This window comes from Acinonyx jubatus, chromosome X (assembly GCF_027475565.1).
Source record: "Acinonyx jubatus isolate Ajub_Pintada_27869175 chromosome X, VMU_Ajub_asm_v1.0, whole genome shotgun sequence".
NCBI lineage: Eukaryota > Metazoa > Chordata > Mammalia > Carnivora > Felidae > Acinonyx > Acinonyx jubatus.
Window position 1 is genome coordinate 13,814,137 of NC_069389.1, and position 25,678 is coordinate 13,839,814.

The 25,678-nt window shown below is 45.4% G+C and overlaps 1 protein-coding gene across 4 annotated transcripts in view; it reads left to right on the forward strand.

The window, feature by feature from the left end:
- NHS (NHS actin remodeling regulator) overlaps positions 1-25,678 on the forward strand; it is a 339,957-nt gene that overhangs the window by 261,655 nt on the left and 52,624 nt on the right. The gene's annotated exons all lie outside the window — the stretch shown is intronic.

Sequence of the window (25,678 nt, forward strand, 5' to 3'; positions counted from 1 at the left end):
AACGAAGAATGCTTTCTGAAAAGTCAGTAGCGTAACAATTGGATCGGAAGACAAGGCTATTTCTGATCTCATCTACTCTTCCCCGGCGGGTCACCCATTGCCTGGTGACAGCGTGCACGGCGGGAGCCCCTGGCCCCCTCAGGAGGTAGAGCTGCAGCCCTGCAGACACGGGCTCATGCGCTTGGTCCTCCAGGGCCCCACTTCACGGCGCCTTGCCCAGGCCCTTCAGTCACCGCAGTCCGCTGCCCCCAGACCCCCTTCCTCCTCAGGACTCAAACACTCACCAGTCAGAGCTGGGCACCGGTGGCTAACAGCTCACAGCAGTTCCCTCTTCCAGAACTGTCCTCGGCTAAAGAGAGCCACCTTGCCCAAGGTCACGTGCCTCCCCAGGTCAGCACCACTCCGATAACCGGTCACCTTGCCTCAATTCACGACAGTTCTGTGGGGCCAAGGTGGCTCCGGCGCTTTGCCCTGGGACTGGCCGAGCCTCGCCTGTACCTGTGTCACAGCCCACCTTCTCTCACATCTCCCTGTGTCCAGTCCCACTTGGCGTTGATATCAAATGCCTTTGTTCTGAGCTTTGCACCCAGCAACGTCTATGTCACAGTCTACTTCCAGGGAACCTGACCCGACTGAGATAGGGGGCTTGTAGACCGGGTTACCTACTACTACGGGTCGGGCCACTGGGGATACACACAGAAAGAAGCAGGACACACAGCATAGGTCTTCCCCAAAGTCTTCTAGCTGGGAAGAGAGGACAAATACTTAACCAACGATACGAAGAAATGAGCAAACATAATGTAACAGTCGTAAGTAGGTCTGATGACTCAATGCTTTCTCCCCTCCTCACTCTACCCCTCACAAAGTTTTTCTCCCCCAAAGTTTTTGTTTTTTTTTTTTTAAGGAGGGTGATTCATGACATTGATTATATGGTTAACAATTGCACCAAAGCTCTCTCCCACCTGATTATTTCTTCCTCTGGGCATGGCACTGGCAATCAAAATTTATCTTTCAAATTAAGGCTCTAATTATATTTTGATAAAGATCTAGCAATTCAATGAGAGTGAAATTTTGAGGGTTGCCAGGAAACGGATGACTCTGGGTTATAGAGAAGGGTGTGCACGCAGAATACTAATAGGTAGTTCAGCACTCTTATCTAGACCTTTCCAATAGCAGCCGATAATGCAGGCCCATCAAGTACTGTTTCTCTGCTATTATTCTAGGAGGATAAAAGCGATGAAAGATATAAGCAGGGTTTTATGAATGAAAAGGTGATTCATCAGATGTCTTTTGGTCTCTCTCGCTAGAGTTAAGAAACAGAGTAATAATTTTGTGGTATTACCACAAAATACAGGGGACAAAAGCTTTCTCTTATTTCCTTGCCTCCTCTTTTATTGTAAATAAAAGCATGATGTCTTAGATATCGGGTTATTGTTTTGTGTTGGGAGACGGGGACCTGCGTTTGAAATGGTGTTGACTCCCAGGAAAATGGAAACAGGAAATGTGTATCATGTTATATTCTGATTTTTCTTTACCTTTCCTTTCCCTTTCATACTGCCTGATTATTACTGATTCATTCATTCAACAAATATTGAATCCTAAGTATTGTGGGGGTCCTGCTGAGGGATCTCAGAAAGTTTAAGATGGACAACCACGTATGAAAATAATAAATAACGATACAATACAGTAGCACCCTGCGTGGTGTTTTGGGGACAGGTGGGGGGGTAATTTCTTTTACTGAAATGGAACTGAAGTACAGTTAAGCTGTATACAGGTCTTAAGGGTTGAGTTTAACAAGCTCTGACACATACATGTCTGTAACCGCCTCCTGAAATAATCCATAGTACATTTCTGTCACCCCCCCAAATTTTTAGTGCCCCTTTCTAATCTTCCCCCCCGCTTTGGCAACTGTTATCCTGATTTCACATAGATTAGATTTGCCTGTTCAAGAGCTTCAGATAAATTGAATCATACAGTAGGATTTTTAAAAAATGGCTAGCTTCTTTCACTCAGCAAAATATTTTTAAAATTCACCCATGTTGTTGAAGGTATCCGTAGTTCATTCCTTTTTATTGCTGAGCAGTAATCCATTGTAGAAATGTACCACAGTTTGTTTATCCATTTAGTTGGGCTGTTTCCGGTTTGGGGCTATTCTGAATAAAGCTGCTGAGAATATTTTTGCACACATCTTTTTGTGGATTTAAGTTTTCATTTCTCCTGGGTAAATACCTAGGAATGAAATTGCTTAGTCATACGGTACGTGTATGTTTAGTTTTATAAGAAGCTGCCAGAGATTACTCCAAAATGATTGTACCATTTTATACTCCTACCAGCAACTTATCAGAGTTCTAGCTGCTCTGTATCCTCGCCAACACTTAGGACATTAGCAGTCATTCCAGTGGATTTCGTGAGATGGTATCTCACTGAGGTTTTAGTTTGAATTTCTCTGATGACGAAGAATATTGAATACCTTTTTATGTGCTTATTGGACAGAATCTTCTCTTCTCAAATGTCTAGTTAATCCTTTTTCTCATTTTTAATTGGGTTCTTTGTCTTCTTATTATTGATTTGTAGTAGCTCTTTATATGTTCTGAATGAAAGTTCTTTGTCAGATATATGGATTACAAATGTTTATTCACAGTCTGCCATGCCAATTTATTTTCCAATGGTGTTCTTGTGGTGTGTAGAATTTTTAAGATTTTGACAGAGTCCAATTCATCGGTATTTTCTTTTATGGCTAGTCCCTTTTGAGCCCTGTCAGAGAAATCTGCTTCTCTCAAGTTCATGAAGATTTTCTCATGCATTTTCTTCTAGAGGTTTTATAGCTGTAGCTTTTATGTTTGGTTCTATGATCCTTCTATAATTACTTCTTGTGTATGGATTCAAAATTCAGTTTTTTCCCATATGTACATTCAGTTGTTCCAGAACCATGTGTAAATGTTTTTTTCTTTTTCCCCACCGAATTGACTTAACATCTTTTTTTTTTTTTTTTTAAATCACTCAATTGTATGTATGTGGGTCAATTTCTGGACTCTTTGTTCTGCTCCATTGATCTATATGTCTACTGTCTTGCCAAAGCCCCACTGTCTTGACCTCTGTAGATTTACAGTAAGTCTTGAAATCAAGTAGTATAAATCCTCCAAATTTATTCGTCTCTTTCAAGATTATTTTAGCTATTCTAGAACCTATGTGTTTCCACATGCATTTTAGATTCAGTTCATGAATTTCTTTGTTTTTAATGTTTTTATTTATTTTTGGGAGTGAGTGGGGGAGATACAGAGAGGGAGGGGACAGAGGATCTGAAGGGACTCTGCACTGACAGCAGAGAGCCAGATGCAGGGCTCAAACTCAAAAACCCTGAGATCACGACCTGAGTCGAAGTCAGACGCTCAACCACGGAGCCATCCAGGCACCCCTGTTGATGAATTTCTTCAGAAAAACAGCTGGGGTTCTGATGAGCCATTGATTTGAATCTATTAATGAATTTGGGGAGAATGGACATCTTTAACAGTGTCCTCCGATCCCTGAATATAGCATAGCTTTTGATCTTACAGATCTTCTTTAATTTCTCATAGCAATGTCTTACAGTTTTTAGTGTAGAGGACTTGCACATCTCTTGTTAGATTTATCCCTATAGATTTGATATTTTGGGTACTATTGTAAATAGTATTCCTTTTTATTCTCCAATTTTTCATTACTAGTATATGTAAATACAATTGATTTTATATATTGACCTTATATTCAGTGACTTTTCTAAATTTACTCTTCAGTTCTAGCAGGTTTTTTTTTATAGGTTCTGTAGGGTTTTTAACCTACACAATTATGTTGTCTGACAATGACAATATTTACTATTTCCTTTCTTATGTTTTATACACTAGTGAGAGTAGATGTTTGATTTCTTCCCAGTCTTAGGGAAATGCATTCAGTGTTTTACCATTAAACATGAGATTAGCTATAGATTTTTCTGAAATGACCTTCATCAGGTTTTGGTATCAAGACTTCATATAATGAGTTGGGAAGTGTTTCCTCCTTCTCTATTTTCTGAACGAATTCATGTAAATTGGTATTATTTCTTACTAAAATGTTTTATGGAATTCACTAGCCATCTGGGCCTTGAATTTTCTTTGTGGGAAGGATTTTGATTAAGAATTCACGTTCTTTAGGAGATACAGGACTATTTATATTTTCTATTTCTCCTGCTAGTTGTAAAGAATCATGCATGTCATCTAAGTTGTTGACTATATTAATACCGTACCCTGGAGTAGGCAGAAAGACCAAAGATATCACTTGAGGTGAGACTCGAAGATCAGGGACTTAGGCAGACGAGGAGGTGAGTCCCGAGGAAATAACGGTATGAGAAAAGACATGGAGTGGGATCTCCAGTGGTGTGGGTTGTTGGACGTGGATCGTAACGGTCTGGTTGAAAGAGAAGTTTTGGGTGAAAGAGAAGTGGAAAATGATGTCAGATAGCTCAGACCCGGATCAACGCCATATTGAGAAGTTGGGACTTTTTGTAGGCAATGAAAATGCCCTGGATGATTTTTCAAACAGGGGTGTGGCCTATAGAAATAGCACTCCAGGTAGATTGATTTGGAATAATGGGCTGGTAGAAAGGGGAGGGTGGTAGTCAGTGCAGATCTTTTAGAACTGGTGCAGTATTCAGGGTGAGCCCTGCCTCCATGAAAGGAGTCTAATAAAGAACGAAGCTGGGAAGAGTAAAGTGCTTGAAGTTTTCTCAAGATAAAGGCCCCTGAATATTTTTCTCTGCGTACAACACAATGTTATGCACCTAGTACACACTTCTCTCACTGTATGATTACCTCTGTTCCCATATCCACCTCTTTACCCAGACCCCCAGCTCCTCCAGGAGAAGAACCTAAAGTTTGTTCGTGCTAAAGTTCTAGTGCCTAGGGGTGCCTGGGTGGCTCAGTCGGTTGAGCGTCCAAGATCGGCTCAGCTCGTGATCTCACAGTTTGTGAGTTTGAGCCCCACATCCGGCTGTCTGCTGTCAGCACAGAGTCTGCTTCGGATCCTCTGTCCTCCCTCCTCTTTCTCTGCCCCTCCCCCACCTGCAGGTGCATGGGCACACATATGCACACACACACTCTCAAGAGAAGGTACTAGTGCCTAGCATGTAGTAGACGCTTCATTAATATCAAGTGAATGGAGGACATCTGAAAGTGAATGAACGAACGAATGAATGAATGAATGAATGAAAGGGTAGAATAAAGGAAAACCGTATTCATCAGGATGGGCTGTTATGCTCTGAAACTGACAAAGCTCCGCACTTGAACACAATAAAAGTTCTAGTTCTTCATCACACAAAGTCTGATTTAAGCCCGGAACATGTAGCCTCTAAGGAACAGAAGAAAAGAGAGCAGCAAGGTTTGGGGGAGGTTGTGTAAGGACCAAGCCTACAAATGGCGTGCGCTGCTTCTGCCCACATCCCACTGGCTAGTAGTTGCTACTCTGTCGTTTGACCCCAGTGTAACTGCATAGGAAGCTGGAAAATATAGGTGTGCACATAGATATTTGGTAAGCACTAAGAAGGACAATTGGGAAGGAGTAAAAGGAAGCCCAGAAACTAGTGTTGCTTCCAGCCTGGAGAAACCTAATCCCTAGAGACAATAAGAGACTTACTGAGGATTGCCCACACAGCTCACAGACCAGTTCTGCCAGTAGAGCCCAGTCCCCCTGGCCTGCCTTTTAGGCCTTAACGGTTGCCACCTCGGGGCTTGCATGTTGCTAACTCATTTTTAGATGCCAGCTCTTCCAGAAGGAACTGTGAGCAGACTGGAGCACTAATAGACTGCTGTCAGTTCCCCGGTAGCTCCAGCCAGAAGCACGAATGGAGACAGGCGCGATGTGGGTCAGGGCAGGAAGTTTTGATGACGAACCTCCTGGGGGGCAGCAAAGCAGTCCTGCTCTGGGAGGCATCTGTGCTAAGCTCATGCCGGCCACCTAGAGAGAACTCCCTGTCCTCTGTGATCTGGAGTCTCCCGTTCAGGATCAAAGTAGCCACCTCGGCAGAGCCCGGAACGCATGGCGAGGGGCACGGCAGCCACGGGATTTGCCGCTGGGACGTGTCGTGTGTAGCCAGAGGTGTGAGGGGATCACCTTGTCTGCTGCAGGAGGGTGGAATAGGAGGAGGAGGGTCGCCTTCCTTGGTTGGGCGGTAGTTACTGCTTGGTTTGCAGACTTAGTATGAGGGTCAGAGATGATGAAGGCAGAGTACGTGGCTCAAATTTTGACACATGCTGGGTTTCTCAGCAGAAGGTGCTGTTCCCGGTAGTGGTGGTGAAGGAACAGGAGAAACTCCATCTCCCATCTTAAAAAAAAAACTAGGGGGGCAGAATGCAGAGAGCCTGTTGCTTTTCCCCCTGAAAGCTGCCTCCCTAAATAGGGCTGCGGACTCTCTCCCCATTCCCAGGCACTGGTCAGCGGTAGACGCGTTTAAATAAGTGAAATAACAGATGCAAATAAAATGGCAGAACTCAGAAAATGAGCCCCCAGAGAAATGAGAAGTGAAGTAGTTGGAGGCAATAGTGAAAGGAAGGATTAGAAGAGATACTGTAACTATAAATGAATTAAGTAAGAAAGCCATTTCCTACCGCCCTTCCCCTCACCCATCCTATTCCTGCACTCTGGCTTCACTCTTCCTCAAACACTCAGACACGATCCAGCCCAGGAGCCTTTGCTTTTGCTCTTCTCTCTGCTTGAAATTCTCTTACTGAACATTTTCCCTTAGCTCCCTGCTTCACCAGGTCAGGTATCTGCTCAGATCTCCCCTTTGAGAGAAGCCCTCCCTAACTGCCTATCTTAGCTTGGGTTCCCTCACAAGTAGATCCTGAGACAAGGATGGGAGTACAAGTGGTTTGTTTGAGCACACAACCCAAGTAACACCTGTTGGGGAATGGGGACAAAAGAGGAGGGAACGAACGGACCAGAGATGTGCTACCAAGCAAGTACCTTGGGGCCACTTGGAAGTCGGTCCTGCTGAGGAAATCTGAGGGAGGTGAAGACCACACTTCTGAGTTTAGCGTAACCTCAGAGGAGGGCATCTGACACTGTGGAGGGCTGCTCCCAGGGCGTGAATTCCCTAATACTCCTTGCCCTGCTGGCGCCCCAGCATTCCCCCATTGCCAGAAGGAAAATTGCCCCCAGGCAGAGAGTCTCAGGAGGTCATGGGAAGCAGCCTTTGGGGCGAATGCCAAGAGGATGCCGGCAAGGCGGTGGCTGGGCTTATCTGCGACACCACCCTCTTCACAACAGCAACCCCATCAACTCTTCATCCCCTTAGCCCACTTTCTGACTTCCTCACAGAACTTACGCCACCTGATATTCTATCTGTACGTTTGTTATCCGTCTCTCCTGCTAGACAGCAAGCTCCAGGAGGACAGAGCCCTCACATGTCTCTCGGTGCCTCAGGCAGGGATGACACTCGGTGGATGCTCAGTGATTATTTGTCGAATGAGTGACTATTCAGAGAAAGATGGAAACCCATCATCGACATCATTATCGTCTTCATATCAAGGTGTGGGAGAAGCAGGACAGAAATAAGTTGCAGGAACAAAGGTGATCATTACACAAGGGAGGGCCGTGGCAGGTGCCTGATTAATAATTGTTGGTTTTGCTTTTCTTAAGTTTTTATTTTAATTTGTTAACATACAGTGTTATTTTAGTTTCTCGTGTACAATATAGTGATTCAGCCCTTCCATCCATCACCCAGTGCTCATCACAAGTGCCCTCCTTAATCCCCATCACCTGTCTCACCCATCCACCTGCCCACCTCCGCTCTGGTCACCGTCAGTTTGTTCTCTATAGTTAAGAGTCTGTTTCTTGGTTTGTGTCTCTTTTTTTCCCTTTACCCATTTGTTTCTTAAATTCCACATGAGTGAAATCATGTAATATTTGTCTTTCTCTGACATATTTCACTTAGCATTATAACTCTAACTTCACCCATGTCATTGCAAATGGCAAGATTTATTCTTTATTTTGGCTGAATGATATTCCATTACACGCACGCACGCACTCACACACTTCCCCAGTCGATGGACACTTAGGCTGCTTCCGTATCTTGGCTATTGTAGATGCTGCTGCTGTAAACAAAGGGGTGCATGTATCCCTTAGAATTAGTGTTCTTGTATTCTTCCAGTAAATACCTAGTAGTGCGATTGCTGGATCATAGGGTAGTTCTATTTTTAACTTTTTCAGGAACCTCCATACTGTTTTCCGCAGTGGCCGTGCAGTTTGCATTCCCACCAACAACAGCATACGAGGGCTACTTTTTCTCCAGGTCCTGGCTGACACAGGTGTGATGTGGTATCTCACAGTAGTTTCGATTTGCATTTTCCAGATGATGAGTGATGTTGAGCATCTTTCATGTGCCTCTTGGCCATCTGTAGGTCTTCTTCAGAGTAATGTGCGTTCATGTCTTCTGCCCATTTTTAATTGGATTATTTAGTTTTTGGGTGTTGAGCTTTACAAGTTTTTTTATGTATTTTGGATAGTAACCCTTTATTGGTTATTTCATTGGCAAATATCTTCTCCCATTCCGTAGGTTGCCTTTTGCTGCTGTTGTTTCCTTCAGTGTGCAGAAGCTTTTTATTTCGATAGAGTCCTAATAGTTTATTTTTGCTTTTGTTTCCCTGTTGTTTTTCTTTGTAATGCATAAGGATGAAGACCAGAGAATGATTAGTCATTCCAGTTTCTTGGTCTCATTTTTCTGGGTACTCAAGGATTTCATTCTTTTCATGGTCACGATAGCTGTTCCTTTTGCCCCATATGCCAAATGGAAAAAAACCACAAACAACAGAAGTTTCTTTACAGGATGGAAAATGTAATATATCCAGAAAGGTCAGGCTAGTCTTGGTCTGTTAGAGAGCCCAGGCCCTCACCCAAGACAATAGGGAAAGGAGTGTGAAGGGGACACAGAAAGGAAGCAGAGTAAGATTGATGAAGTGCAGTCCAGGGAAGGAGGCAACGGAAGGGCCTGACAACCTGAGTCCTCACTAACAGTTGACTATTCAAGTGGGATTTTTGTAACTTTTGACATGAGCCTTTTGAGGTGTATCCAAATAAACACAACCCACTCCACAGCCCCAGACCCATACTTGTGATTAAAAGGCCCTGATAGTCCCGCAGTTCAGACCCTGAAATGTCTGCTCCAGGCCACTGGCTGAAATTCACTCCAGGAGGACGGAACTTCTGTAATTTGTTACCACTGACATGGCAGCTTGCCTGGACAGCCCCAGTGGGTCCTGTTCTCTGTGGGTTTGCAGAACCTCCTGCCGCAGAGGACACTGCTATTTCTGGAATGGGCTTCGGCCAGTAACCAGTATCTGAAAAAGACCAGGGAGGGGACAGTGGTAAGCTGACACAGTGGTGACAGAGGTGGGAATCTGGCACCTCTGCATGTCACTTGCCCCAGGTGGCTTTTGTTCTAGAAAGAACAAACCTTTGCCTGGGTGGATAAAAGGCAAATAAATGTTGTGCTTACCAAAGCTATTGGTTTGACAGCCTTTGAATGAAAATTTTTTAAAAGTCAGAACATTGACTGAAACTTATTCTTAAATAAAATGAGATTCCCAAGTTGTGTTTAGGTACTAGCTGCTTTCTCTCCAGTATCTTCACATCTTCATGTAAACGTCCCTGCCCAAATATTTAATTCCCTGCAGAAATGACAGAAGGGGCCTCATGATAGCCCACTAAAAGAGGTCTGTCCCGTGTCTACACAAGAGTGAATCTATACCTTTGATTGAGTTCACTGTCGACTTTTGGGAAACAGCCAGTGTAGAAGGTGTTTTATGGGTTGTGTGAGTGTAATGAAATAATAAATGGTTCTTCTTTATTACTGGAATGACCAGATTAGCCAGCTGTTTCTGTAGTGGGTGAAATTCTGTCACAAATCCCTCTTCCTGAGGTTGATCTGTTGTTAGGACAAGTAAGGTGACCCTACGTGTGACTTGGACCACCGCTTGGGCTCAGAACAGGTCTGGGGGCTGAGGTCATCGACTCATGCCGTTTGCTGTGCAGGTTGGATGACTTCTGTGTTTTAACCTGAATTTTTGTTGCTGCATGAGTCTGATTCCTGTCCTGATTGTGCTTCTTTGCCAAATTGATCTGGCCTTGGTGTCTCTTACCAGTGAAGCTCTGCCTTGTGACTCTCAAAGTTGCTATCCAGGGCCAAAGGCACGAGCCCACGTGGGCTTGGGCCACTTGCTCTGGGGGCACTGAGAAGGGGTCTCAGCATGGGCTGGTGGGAGGCACTCCTGGCCACTCATCCACCGCCCGGCAATTGGCACTGAAGAGAAATAAAGCACGGTGTTTAGGCTAACGAGGTGCCCGCGGTTTTCACTGGCTCGGTGACTTAGGGAGGTGTGTGTCAGGACAAAGAAGGACTCTGCCTGTAGACTCCTAGAGGTCATCTGGAGGTAGGGTTTGGGAAGAAAGAAAAAATGAAGGTAGGAAAAAAGCCAGCACTTAACGCAGCAAGAAAGTTGAGTCCTGTTGAGCGTGCCCTCCCGCCTAGTCCTCATTTCCGTGGATGCCCCAGCGCAACTTCTAATTCAGCCTGACTTCTATGTGTCTGGTTTCCAAAAAAAAAGCTTTTGTTAATGCTTACTGTAAATTGAGGGGTGGCTTCAGAGATGTTTTCTGAAGAACAAAGACTTTTGCAAATTGTTTCCATAGCACACCAGCATATTTAACAACTGTATATAACCTTATTTGTTCATCCAGCAGGCATTTATTGAACACCTACTATTATGCCCAATACTGTACACAGTGCTGAAATATAGAGAAGAAATACTCTTTGTCCTGAAAAAGCAAACAGTCTGATGGGGAAACAAGTAACTACAACCACGTACGGATGATACTGTCATGTTGACTCCAACCCCACCAACTCAGAAATTATCATAATTTGGGGAAAGACCAAGATAAGGAAGGACTGTACTTTGTGGTAGTCTAGAAAACAGGTCTTCTAAGCAAACTAAAAGAGAAAAGATGAAAGCACTGATCATTCCCCTATTTAAAAGTACAAGTGACTTAAAGGGCCATAAAAGCCTCCACTAACGTGATACAGCAATGAAAACAGAATCCCACTTTAATGACCAGATGAGCTATCAAAGCACCTGCCTAAGAAGGGCAAGCCTCTGACTCTACCGTTGCCATCTGAGTTGAGGGGATGGGACCTCCAGGAAGGAGAAGTGAACAAAAAGTATGAAAGTAAATAGTAATACGATAGGGGCCATGTCCTAGGCCAAGAAGGGGCCAAAAGAGTAGCCATGGCAATGACACACTGGCTTCAGTGAATCAGCATAGTGCAAGCTGCTATAACAAATAACCCTCAATATCTCAGTGGCTTAATACAATTCAGGTTTATTTATAACTTGCATATTATCCAAGATTGGTTTGTCTTCACTGGTGAGTATCTCCTCTCCTAGCTAGAGTTCAAGGATCTGGGCTCCTTCTTCCTGTCTTAGGAATCTACCATCTTCAGTATGTAGCTTCTTTGGTCTCAAGAACATGAAGGAGAATGTATGGGAGGTTTTCATGGGCTGTGCTGGAAGTGGTGCACATCACTTTTGCCCATGTTCTACTGCTAGCTCCCAACACAGGGCCATACCTTATTGCAAGAGAGGCTGGAAAATGCCGTCTAGCTGTGTGCCCAGGAAGAAGAGGAAATGACTTTGGCAATCAGCTAGGCTGGACTGCCATGCTGAGCTAGAGGAAGAGGTCATTCCACTAAAGGTCAGTTCCATATGGACAGTGACCCTCTTTCTCCCTTACCTTGGTTATCTCTGATGCCTAGTTGAGAATCTCAGGCCCTCTAGGTCATTAGGTATCCACTGTCATTCCTTCCATGCCACGCCTCCCACTAGCCTTGCTTTCTCTCACATTCCCCTGTTTTATCTCATCAAAGTGCTTATTACTACCTGATTACATCCTTTCTTATTAGTCTACTTACTTCCTGGCATTCTTCCTACCCAGATGTAAGCTCCACAAGGACAAGGGTTCTGTCCGTCATGTCCACCACTGTATCCCAGTGGCTAGCACACTACCTGGCACATGGGAGGTCCTTAATCACTCACTGCTCAGTGAATGAATGAACCAACTGGGCCCTGGGGGTCTTGAATGGCTTCTTGGAGGAGGTCCAACTTGAGCTGGGTACCGAATAGAATGTGTCTGGGAGAAAAGGGATCAGGGAAAGAAAGGGGGTCAATTAAAAGAAGACAGAAAAGGCCCCAAGATGTAGATTGAACCATTTACAGAGTTGAGGCACACGTCCATTCAAGCCACACAGTTGAGCTCCTTAACATACAGATCAGCGTTCTAGACTGTTGTTTAGCTGGAGGATGCAGAAAACACCCAGTAAATCCCATCTCTATCCTCAAACAAGTTGTGTTGAGCTCTGCTTTGGGGGCAACTAAGATACTTGCGGTGGCATAGCAAGTCCCTCATCCCAGTCACCAGGGCTTTCCACTGAATGACTTCGGTCTCCCTTTCTGGGGTGACCGGGGTCTTCCCTCATGGACAGCTGCTCCTGTGTGGGGCTTTGGAATCAGATGTACTCCTTTCAAGTCCCAGGTCTAGCATTTATAAACTTTGGGCCCTTGGCAACTTTTTTAACCTCTCTGCGCCTTTTCAGTAAATTGCAGATAATCACATGTGCTTCCTGGTTTTATTGTGGGAACCAAATGAGATTACCTCTTTCAAGAGCCGAAGCCAGTGCCCAGTTCGTGTGCGTGCTCATTAAGTGGTGGTATCTGCCTCTTTGGTGGCCCCTAACCTGCCCCCCTCTGCTTCATACAACTCCTGGTCGAGCTGTGGTGAGCTTCTCCTGGGACCCACATTGACTCTTTCATACCCTCATGTTGCGTTGCCTCATAGGAACTGCCAATACTCAAAAACTTTTTACCTCAAAATGGAAATCCCATGCGGTTCTCTTCAGGTGTTTTCCATCCTCGCTGCTAATCCTGTCAGCCCTTCTCCCACTTCTCCCTCTTCCCTGTACCCCTTTCTGAGCCCCAGAGCATTTCTGTTGAACCTGTATGGCACTCTGGGCCTCTCTCAGGGTACACACTTGATCCCATGTGGGATTATCATCTAATCTGTCTAGTGTGGCTACTAGGTTATGAACTCCCAGGGGCACCAATAGTTTCTCTTAAAGTATGTCTGCACAGTACCTTGAACTTAATAAGAGGTGACACATTCTATTTCCCAGACCCAAGTGTGATTAGACAGGGACTCCAGTGTACTTGGAGGGACTAAGGTTGAGATCGCTGGTGAGCCTCTGAACCATGCCAGCCATCTCTGGGGCCCAAGGCCCTTGCTCTCTAATGTGACCCTCTAGAATCAGTTGCCTGCTGTAACTTTTTTTTCCCCCTCTTCTCCTCTCACCTCTGACTGCCTCCTTAATAAATCAACCTGAGAAGAGAAGCAAGACAGAAATTCCTTGAACCTGGGAGGGAGAAACAGGGTGTCATTTATCTATTTTGAAAGATTGTTGAGTTTGGGATCCTCATTTGCTTATTTAAGAACTAGAAAGTTGAACCATAGGAAATTGACAATATCCAACTATTTTATCAATTTCATATGGTTCAGCCCAGTTTTGGTATTTGGGCTTATTCACAGTCATTCGTAGGTGAAGTGGTCTGATCCCTCCGTGTGGTCCACTCACCCAAATGCTTGGTAAGAGGGGTCCCCAGAGAGGCTATGCATAGCTCCTGATGGGTCTGTAGCCTACAGTAGGTTCTGTCATTGCTTGTGGAATTTCTGTCACAGGCTCTGGATTCAAAAATGGCTAGTTCATTTCCCTTTTCCCTGCAGGTGCCAACATAAGTGTTTGATCTCTGGGATATATGCCAAGACCTCCAGGCTTGAGTTTTCAAGTCTTCTGGAGATCAAAGGCTCTCCTCATCACCACGTGGGTTTCTCTGTGCTCTGTGGGTTTCACCAAAGCCAGTCCAGCTCCTCCAAGGCCCAGTGGCAGAGTGCCCAAGAGACAAGGGAGGAAGAGAAGGACCTCCCATATTTCTAAATATTGCAACCCATGGGGCAGATGAGTGTGAAGGGCAAGATGTATGGTTTGTTCAAGTAAACTATAAATTAAAAATGCAGAAACTTTAGATAGATTCAGTTATTTATGAACTAGATCCACCTGAATGGGCTGGCCAGGAGCCTCTCAGCCTTCTTGGGGCACCTCGGTGGCTCAGTCAGTTAAGCGTCCAACTCTTGATTTCGGCTCAGGTCATCTCATGGTTTGTGAGATTGAGCCCCACGTCGTGCTCTGCACTGACAACGTGGAGCCTGCTTGGGATTCTCTCTCTCCTCTCTGTCTGCCCCTCCCCCAACTTGTGTGTGCACATACTCTTCCTCAAATATTTTTAAAATGCAGAAACTAGATAGGTATTTATGAACTAGATCCACCTGAATGGGCTGGCCAGGAGCCTCTCAAGTTTTCTTTTTATGCACCCAAAGGAATGTACAGGACCTTAACAATCTTTGTATTTGACACCTTCAATCAATGCATGTGACTTTTTTTTAAACTTTTTTTAAATGTTTATTTCGGAGACAGAGAGAGCATGAGTAGGGGAGGGGCAGAGAGAGAGGGGGACACAGAATCCGAACCAGGCTCCAGGCTCTGAGCTGTCAGCACAGAGCCTGACGCGGGGCTCGAACCCACAGACTGTGAGATCATGACCTGAACTGAAGCCAGACACTCAACTGACTGAGCCGCCCAGGCGCCCCCAGTGCATGTGACTTTTCAACAAAGTACTCCATTTTCAGTAGAAAATATCCTAAAGACAAAAGAACAGAAAGAAATCTAAGGCTGAATTCAGTTGTCTTATTGTAGTCATTTTGAGACTATTCAAATAAGAAATTATGCCACTGTCATTAACAACCAAGATTTTTAGCCTAAGAGAAAAGAGATCAATTATAAAATCAAGGCAGTTAAATTAAAACCTGTAATCTTAGATTTGAATTGGAAATAGCAGTTTGAACTCATGATTTATCTTCACCTTCTGAAACTTACATATTCTCTAGCTCTATTGAGAAATCTCAGAGTCAATGACAACCCGGCAAAAATGAGTGCCCGTGGCATGCAGAGTGTGCTCTCTTAAAGCCTGTTCCCTCTGACGGGAGCCAGGGCTTCGTGGGGAAAGGGCTGATTCCATGTCTGGGCAGCAAACATGCAAAGTGAACCTGGGACACCTTATCACACCTTAAAACTCTGACAGAGGAGGAGACGGACCTTGAGAGGTCCAGCTCGGTGCCACACAGGAAGCGGCACCTTGGGAAGAGCCAGGAGGCCCGGTCTCTGCCCTTGCAGAAGGCAGCCTCACCCAGGCAGGCCTCCAAGCCGCAGCCCTCTCAGGTAATGTTCCTACCAGAATCCAGAGCTGTCTGACCAGGTTTCCTCACTGCCACGCTTAAGGGATTTTGACAACAAATCCATGTGGAGCCATTTTGGCACCGGAGAACTTCACACATTAGCCAGCAGCACAAGCGAGACATCCCAGGTCTGAAATGCACGTTTGTGTGCTGTGAGGGTTACATTTCTAACTCCCCCAAGACTACGGGTACCCTGACCACATTCCCTCGCCCTGCCACTTCGGTGCACAGAAGCCTGATTTATAGCTCCCAGGCACTGCAGTTGTTGTTGGAGGGCTTTCTCTGGCCAGGGAGCCTGCTTTTCTAGAAGTAGCAGATAAATCCCCCAACTCCCTCACCTCTAAAATGTATGTTCTGCACTGGCTCCCAATAGATCCAGCCCCAGTTCCTCACTGTGTTCATGAGTGCACCCTTTATTGGCTTTCTTCCCTTCCTTTTCTCACTTCCCCATTACTCCTGATTGGTAGCTTCCTAGAGTTCTCTCCTAAATAAACTTGGACACGAACCTTTGTCTCAATGCCTGTTCTGGGGGACACCAAACTCTTCATTCTCTGAGTCTGTCTTCCATGGGCAAATAGGGAAAGAGCCACTGTCCATGGAGAGTGAGCCTCCCTGAGCATCACTGCAGACTCAGCTAGACTAAAGCTAATTGAGTCACAAGAGAACACATCTTTTCTGATTCCAGATTTGATATATCATGCATTAAGTGTTCCTCACTCAGAAATCATGCCTCGTGTTTTTTAAAATTTATTTTGAGGGACAGAGAGCGAGCAAGCATGCACACGTGCGAGCGCAAGTGGGGTAGGGACAGAGAGAGAATCCCAAGCAGGCTCCATGATTAGCAAGGAGCCCAGCATGGGGCTTGATGCCATAACCATGAGATCATGACCTGAGTCGGACGGTTAACCAATTGAGCCACTTTAGGCACCCCATGCCTTGTCTTTTATAGAGAGCACAGAACTCATTATAAATGTCTAGGCTTTTGGAGTGAAAAGGTCCTTGGAAAAGAATTCCTTTTGGCTGGCAGGCTGATGTATTCATAGCTTCTTTGTTGGCCCCTTAAAGGGCATTACTTCTCCTCTACCTACGAAGATACTAATTAGCAAATAATAATTCTAAATAAGTGCAGTGGAGGTGGTATATGGGGTCTTTTGCAAGTATTTTTAAATTTTTCATTGTCACTGATGATCTCTAAGTAAATTTTAAGAGCCTAATCTCTACCTAGGAGAGGAGATTTATTAGCATATATAATTGGATGTCATGTGCTAATTACCTTATTGCTTCACAATTTAACCAAGCCAAGGGCATCCGTCCAAGAAAACAAGAGGCTCCATGTACCATACTGGAAACAGAACCCTTTCCTCTTACATCCAGTGGCTGTGTGTAATGTCTTCTGAAATAGGTGATTTTCACAGGCTTTCACTGACCTGTTTCTCCCATTCCAGCTCCACTTTCTTCTCTGGAATGTCACCGGTGCCCATGTGCATGACATCACATCTGTAGTTTGAGCAGAAATGAAGGGACTTTACAACACCATATTCATCTTAGTGGCCAGAGTGCCTTCTCTCCTCTCCATTTTCCTGCTTGAATTTAAAGGAAAGAAGAGGGGCACCTGGGTGGCTCAGTGGGTTAAGTGTCTGACTTCAGCTCAGGTCATGATCTCGCGGTTCGTGAGTTCGAGCCCCACGTCAGGCTCTGTGCTGACAGCTCAGTGCCTAGAGCCTGCTTTGGATTCTGTGTCTTCCTCTCTCTCTGCCCCTCCCCCACTCTTGCTCTGTCCCTCTCTGTCTCTCAAAAAATGAATAAACATTTAAGAAAAAATTTTTAAAGGAAAGAAGAACACCAACCTCACCTGGTTGTTTGTAAATTGTGAAAACAGATTTGTGACATTCACCCTTTTCTAAATCTTGGAAGTATTTCTTTTTCTAATGTTTATTTTTTTATTTTGTGTGTGTGTGTGTGAGAGAGAGAGAGAGAGCACACATGCGAGGGTCAGAGACAGCAGGGGTAAGAGGATCTGAAGCAGGCTCTGTTGCAATAGCACAGAGCCCGACGCGGGGCTGGAACTCATGAACCACGAGATCACGGTCTCAGCTCAAGTCGGACGCATAACTTACTGAGCCACCCAGGCACCCCTTGGAAGTATTTCTTAACTACCCATTTGGTTCTCCTGAGAGATCAAATTCCTTATTTCTGATCATTGTTCTCCTTTCTCCATGGAACCTGTTTGCAAACCTATAAAACCACCTGTGTCTCTTTAAGGGATGTGAGGCTGGTGAAGCAAGTGTTGAGCCGAGCCCCCATCCGTCCCTCTCTAGTTGAAGCTCCTGTATGCATGTCTTGAAAACTGGAACAAACGTGTCACTTCTTGGTGATGGTCTGGTCATTTGCAGCAAGGTTGTTGGAAAGGAAGCACTCTACCACTAAGAACATGCTGTCCTCTCTGGCAAAGCTAACCTTGGGGTTGGCCTAATTACTACATTGAGCTATTTAGATAGTTTTTTTGAGCAAAACAGTGGAATGTCACTAACTTAATATTTTTCACCCTAATGCCTACTTGTTGCCTTGGCCTCTCCTTCTTTAAACTCGTGCTACTTGAATGTGGTCTGCTTCCTGGCAGCACCAGCATCCCAGAGGAACCTGTTCTTGGCTCAGCTGGCTGAAGCGCTTCTGGAACCCTAAAATCCAGAGGACTGATTTCTTAGAGAACAGAGGAGAGGTTCTGGGTTTTTGTTTTGTTTTGGAAGTAGAACCTGATGGATGTGTCGAGTGGCAGATAGTGACTAAGCAAGCCGAAGGGCGCCACAGCCAGGCTCGACACTGGCATGGGAGGAAGATGTCGCCAAGGGAAGTGCATGGGTCAGGAGACCTGAGCTTGGGTTTTGCCTCTGCCAAAACTCAGTTCTGCGATCCCAGGCCAGATCTTTGAATGTTGATTTCCTCATCAGTACATGAGAGGGGTGGCCCAAACAGCAGCTTTCGGTGTGTTGACTGCTACCCGTTGCAAGAAACACATTTTTACCAGCATGCGCACCCGCGACAGAAACAATCGCTTCACCAAACAATACTTACTACGTGCGGTGCATTTTGGTATTTTCTATCCTATTCTCTTCTATTTCATTGTTTTAAAAATGCTAGTCTTGACCTGCTGAACGGATTTCACAATCCACTAATGTGTCATGCCCTATGGTTTGAAAAAACACAGAACTCTTTAATTTCCGAGGGCCCCTGTTAGATGCCTAAAGGAATTTTCTTAAAACAATAGCTGATCTGCGACAGATGGCTACATGCTTACATTCTGGAGGAAGTGCATGGTGTAGAACATGGCAGCAGAATGACCTGAAGATAAACAAGCAAATTATAAACCGCTTCCGAGAATGCATAGTGCTGCAGCTCTGACAGTGACTCAGAGAATTAGGATCTCCAAGTCCTTACAGTGAATGCTGCCCCAGTAAACCCACAGCAGAGACTGGGGACGTGCGACCTGTCAGAGAGGCCACGGGCTCCCTGACTGTGGGCAGCCTTCTTTCTAGTTTCCAGATTGTAAGACCCTCCTCCCCCAAAGAGTGATCTCTAGTGGCCTCATCTTTGTTTACACTTCATTCACCAAGAAGACAGGCAAATAAAGAAAAAAGAAACTTTGAGAGCTCCAGACTTTCCTCTTTTGAACTGTGACCCCAATCCTGGCTTCTTGGTCTTCTTTTGTTCCCAGTTCAGGAAGGGGAACAATATTTAGTGAGCAGGGATGAGGTAAGGACTTTGTCGTTTCATTGGCTCCTCTGAACGACGCCGGGAAGGCTCTAGGATTCCCCACTTTGCAGAGGAGGGTACAGAGGCCTAAAGAGTTGAGTAACTTGTTTTGGATCCACTGCTGCTGTGAAGAGTCCCCATCCTTCCATCCCAGAACTCAGGGTCTTTCCCCCAGCATGAACACAGTCCTTCTTGGGCATACTGCAGCCCCACTTATCTTGGTGACCGGCAGAAAACGGGCATAAGCAGCACAGGACAGGACTCAGTGAGGAGAGAGTCCAAACCGCCATTTATAAAGATGGGGAAGTGGACTCCTGGGAAGGTTCAGTGACTCGTGTAAGGGCACAGAACTGCCAGGAGGACCCAGGCCTCTAGTGGTCTTTCCACAGGATGTCAGACACGAAGACAGCAACAACGGTGACAGCAAAATTAAACAGTACTCCTAGTATGCAGCCTTATTTTATTTTAGAAGTTGGGGAAATATTTTTAGGGGAAAAATAGTTCTAGATCCTTTTAGTGTATAAATAAATACACAAGACGTGTTCTTTTCTGTGAGTGCTGGAATGTTTCAGGACACTGGAACTTGTTAGGAAGCCTAGATTTTTCTGATGCTGAGGGGTCCATTGGATGCTTTGTCCACAGTGGGAAACAATTCTGAATTACTGTGGTTCTCCAGAAAAGTCCAGCAGGGACAGACTGGGAACCCGGCTCTGGTGTCAGGCTGCTCTAGAAGTGGCAGGAGCTCAGTGCTCCCTATCTGGCTCCTTCCTCCACACCCCCAAGCAGAGTAGGCAAGGGGCTGGTTGCCAAGGAAGGAAGGGCAAGCGGGAATGAATGGTTGCACTTGGTGAGACCCTCCCTCCCTAGCTCCCCAACAGATCTGAGGACTCAGGCAGCAGTAATAGAGACCCGGAGTACATTTCTGTTTTGCTTACCAGGCTGACTATGGCTGAGGATTGGCTTCAGCATAGCAGGGACCTGGGGAGCAAATGGGTGACGGTGACGTATCTGTGACACTGACCCTCTCAGATGCTCCTTAATATATTCGTGTGCTAACACATTCCCTGCTGCTTTCTGTCACAGGGCATCAGAGTGGATGGGATTGTGGAGAAATGTGTTCCCGGCAAGAAATCCTTGTGATGGGTGGGAGGGAAGGAAGGTTAGTTAGGTGGACGTGGGTAGTTAGACCTGTAGGCACTCTAAGAATATTTAAAAATCCAAAAGGCAATTCCGTTTCTGGATCCCTTTGGACATCTCTCTGAAATTTTCGCCACACACAGCATTCAGACTTTGATTTCGGCTGCCACCTTCCCCTTTTCAATTCTGGAGAGCTTGAGAGAAGGAAGGAGCAGCACGGGGAAAGAGTCAGCGGCAGGGGTGCAGAGGGGCTTGGAAGACAGGCCAGGGGTCAGCATTTTGCACTCCTCCTAGGGCTGATCAACCTGTAAGGGAATGAGGAGTTAGGCCAGAAAAAGCAGCAGTGAATGAGTACCAGCCCTCGCAGGACAGGAGAGGCCAAGGGCAAGATTCTATTTCCGCCTTATCTTTACCCCTTTGCAACCGTTCCTAAACGCGAGCCCCTTCCTGTCCTTAGAAATGGCCCTTCCAAGAGAGTGGCAGCCACTAGTTTTCCTCCACTTCCAAGTCACTTCATTTCAGATGAACCCAGTGACCAGATCTGTGCTTTCAATACATCACTATGCATCAGGTCTAGACAATTACATTATATTCAGAGTTTGACAGGGAAATGAACTAAGTTCAGTCTATAAAGACTTTTCACTGCCCTGTGGACATTTCCTACAATGGTATTCTCTTTCAGCAGTTTGGTTTTACGGTGTCTGTATTTCTGGAATATGACAGATCTTCTGGGCACTTTCTGGAAGATTCACTCAGTCCTTGGTTACACCTAATCCTATGCATGATATAGACAGTGGCAATTCAGAATCTTTGATTTTTATTTTGAGAAGCACTACTTTTTATGTGGCAGACAGCCTACTCTACACCCGTCCCCAATCAGCCTTAGTTTAGGCAAACATTTCAGTACTCGTTTGGGAAAGAGCAGCAGCTTGGAAGCCAAACAGACAGAGTTTCTAGTCCCAGATCATCCACTGGCCAGGTGTGTGAGACTTTGGAAATTTACATACTCTCTCTGATTTCTTTTTCCTTATCTGTAAAATGGGAGTAGTACTTTAATCTTTAGGTTGTGTGAAAATCCCATGAGTGTAATACACCTGATGACCAGTTTGGCATGTAGCGGAGCTCCCAGTGAGAGCCTATAGTTTTGGACAGGAGAAATGAAACAGCCCAGAACCTTTTTTCTGCTGTAGGGGATAAAAATGAGACACATAGCCCTATTTCCCATTGTAATCCATGCCCTTATCTACCCCTTTTTTGGAGAGCAATAACAAAGGAAGGAGAGGACAAGTACCAGGCAAGGCAAGCAACTGGCTCTAGGAAAATAGATGCAATAGTGGGAGGGTGGATTAGTTTTCTATTGCGTAACAACATATTACAAATGTAGCAGCTTAAAACACTATCCATTTATTATCTTGAAGTCTGGGCACAGGTCCACTGGGGTCCTCTGCTCAGGGTCCCAGTTGTCTGCAGTCAAGGTTTTCGTTGGGGCTGAGTTCTCATCTGAGGCCTGGGGGCTTCCCCCAAGCGCAGTGGTTGTTGGCAAAACGCATTTCCTTGAACTTGTAGAACGGAGGCCGTCCACTATTACTGTCTGCCATTATTTGCCACTCAGCCTTCTCTACAGTGTGGCGGTTTGTTTCTTCAAGGGCGACAAGAAAATTTCTCTGCTGCTGCTTGTCTTTTTTTTTTTTTTAAGGGCTCACCTGATTAGGCTAGATACACTCAAGAAAATTATCTTTTTGATTAACTCGCAGTCACGGGAATAGGGATCTCAAAATCTCCATTGCCATATAATGAACATAATTCCCAGGTTCCACCTACACTCAAGGGGGGTGGGGGACAACACAGGGTACACACACAAGAGGACAGGAATCTTGAAGGCCCTCCTAGAATTCCGCCTACCACAGACGGGCCCCTGATGTATCCAAATAAGCAGAGGAGAAACTCTTGCTTCTCTTTGTAGCATTTTTATGAGGAAGAACATTACTGGGAGTACTAAGCCCACTAGCTCTCATGGCTGAGCCATGGTGTAACTGTTAAACAGGGAAGAGAAGGGTGCAGAGTGCATGTGAAGATGTCTGACAACTTTGAAATGGCAGTGGTGCAATGAGCTTATGAATGAGTGTATTAAACTTTCATTGAACTGTTACTTACAGAAAGGAATACATTTTTTTTTTTTTTAAGAAGGAAAGTGGGAGTTTTCCCTGGAAGAGCTCCATTAGTGCCTGTATGTCTGCCTCCAGTGGACACATAATACTAGTTAATGCTCTGTAACCAAAGGACAAAACTGAAAGCAAAGGGATTAAAGAGTTTTCCTTCCCTTCCCCTTCTAAGAGATAAACACAATTGTAGCAACTGATGAGTAAAATGTTTACCTGCTAATGCGTGGCAGAAATCCATTATAGCTTCTCCGCAGATAAAGAAACAGACTGGATGGGGAGAGGTAAGGATTCCCAGCCCTGAATGCTGTCTTGAGAGAGCTGGGTCTTCCTAGGAACTGTGACTTGGCTGACTGTGCTGGAACTTGTGTTAGTCTTTGCATCTATGAATCCACAACCCTGAGCAGCAGGCAGAGCGTTGCAGCCCAGAAACTCAGTGCTGCCTTGCCCAGTAGGCACAGCAAGAATGTGTTTATGGCATCAGCAAGTCAGGGGTACCTGAAAAATGCTTTTTTCCCCAAATAACTTTGTATTTAATATTTAATAACGAAGAAAGAGAATTTTACAGAACTTCTTTACATTTGTTTTGTGATTGCTAATTTATGCTTTAATTTGGGATTAACCTGTGCAGAAAGGTGGAGTTGGAGGAGTGGAGACTATGACCTTTTTGGTGTTAGGGCCTTTAGAAGTCTAGAGGTCTTAGACTATCCATCGGGAATGGTAGAATAGTAGAACACAGGAGTCAGCCAGAAGTCTCTTCTCCCAACCTCCTGCCTCCAGGCAGGATTACATCTAAACCGTTTTCCCACAAAACCAGAGAACAGATGCTCCAGGAGGGCAAGGATTCTTGTGGGTTTTGTTCTGTGCTGTATCCCAGCACCCAGCACTGTGCCTAGGACATAAGAGCTATTTGGAAAACATCCCAGGTGTGGATAGAGGTTTTCATTTGCAGCGGTCTCTTCCCTCCTACCTTGTTGCCCGTCTCCTTTCACTCATAAGATCCCAAGGCATCATCACTTAACGTTCTGTGCTTCTCACATACGCCTCATGATAAAAACTAATCTGAGGCACTTTTCAAGTACAGAGATTACTAGGCCTCTGTTGGAAATTCTGGTTCAGGAAGTCTAGGCCGGAGCCCAGGAATCTGTGTTTCTGACAAGCACTTCTGGTTGAGTCTTTTCTTCAGATGAACGCTGAAATAAATAGCAGGAGCCCAGCTCTTCCCCACACTGAGGTTAAGGAGCCATGATCACTTGACCATGGTTTCTGAGGGGCTATCAAAAGTTAACATCCTGAGCTGCTCGTCAGTGGTGCTATGGGAATGAGGGGCTATATAGCCTTCTGATCTATCCCCAAGTCACCTGGACCCAGCCCTGAATCCTGGCTCCTACCTTCCTGAAAGGATGGGCCTGGGAGAGGAGGTGCTCAGGAGTCCCTCTATTCCTAGAACTGCCCACTGAGCTTCTTGGCCTCCTCTTTTCCCCAGACAAGCTCTCCGTTCAGTCCCTTCTTCCAGCTGTCATGAGCACATGAATTCCCACCTGCCTCTGTTAAGTCTGCTAATGACCTCTGCATGCAGGCAGGGGCTGACTTTTTAGTCAATCTTGGTCACTGAACCAGAGCATTTCTCCAAGGGTGGCTAAATAAAGCCTCTGTCTCAGCACTTCCCCTACTTTACATGGGAGAGGAGGGAGGCTCTGATCCAGATGTGGCCTGCCCTTTCTACCCACCTCATGTGAGGCCTGAAGAGGCTGGTCTCTCCCTCAGGGATTCCTCCCAGGGTTTCTTATCCCCAGGACTCAGTGACCCCTGATTGGTTCACCAAGCACTTACAGTTTACAAGGAAAGGGTTGAAGTTATAGAGTAACTCAAGAAAGAAAAGTTGCTGCCTTTCTGCTTGGCCCCACAGAACTTTGCCCTAAGAATACTCTCCCCTACCCAGGGAGATCATCCTGGGATCTCTAACCCTTGGGCCTGAATTTCTTCTTGGAGATTAAACACCAAGGAAGAAAACAATCTAGGTCAAAGGGAGTAATCTGCTCTGTAGTTGAAGGTGAGAGAATAGAACAAATAGCTACCTATAGCTGTTTAAACTTAAATTTTTAAAAAATTAAAAATTGTTTAATAGCCAGTGTGGCTAGTGGCTACCACATTGGATGGCACAGCTAATAGGGCATTTAATCATCACAGAAACTTCTGTTGGATGGCACTGTTTTAGAGGTATGGCATTGTCCCTTTGACCCTGTCCATGTGATGTTTCTTTAGCATCTTGGGAAATATGTCTTTGTTTCTATTGGCAGTCTTTGTGGTTATGATGCATTATTCTAGGGAAAAAAAACCCACTATTGAAGACTGCATTAGAAAACAAAACCAAAACCAAAAATAACTGCCATAAATGTAGTACTGGGTGGGAGGGATTAATTATCCAAAGGTTGTATTTTCCCCAGTTTTTTTCTATTTTCCTTCTACAAAACTATCATTCCTCCTTTTCCATTTGCCTTTCTGCTTTATCTGTAGATTATCTGGTTCTGTGCAAGGTTTCCCAGACAAGTGAAATGATAAACCAGACTTCAAAAAGAAAAGGATCAGAGAAGAACCAAAAATTTGTTTGGGGCACGGGAATAAATGGTTGGGCAGAACACCCCCAAATCACACACTGGGGGAAAGAGGGAAAGCAGTGGAAGGAGATGAGACTGGGAGGAACAGGGGTCTGGTCTGGATAGCAGGCCTGGCAGGTGAAGCACTGGGGGCCAGTTCTCACCATTCCTGAGGCTGGCAAGCTGCCCAGGCGCTCCGGAATTCCTCTGTGCAGTAATTTCCTAACCAAAATCTTCCTGCTTAGAACCATTTCCTCCCATAAGAATTTGTCTTCAACTCATGGTGGATCTCCATCCTAGACTCAGTGTGTGCATGAAGACGACCTTGAGCTTAAATGCTGTGTTTGGGGGAAAGAGGCCTCCTTCCCTACGAGTTGCAAGGACGGTACACCTCTTCTCACCAGCGCTGTCTGGTTTCCTCAACTGAACCCCTGGGACCTCTGTAATGGGCTCTTCAGTGCATGTCCTCTCCCCTGCATGAAACTAGGGAAGCTGAGCAATGCTTCGAAAGACAGCAGGCGATGGAGTCGGCAGGTGATAGGCAGGGTAAGGTGAAACAGTGAGGGTTGGGGGCCCAGGGTCACAGGAGACAACAAAACAGGGGAGAAGCAAAGTTCAGGTGGGCATCAGGAGCAGGTG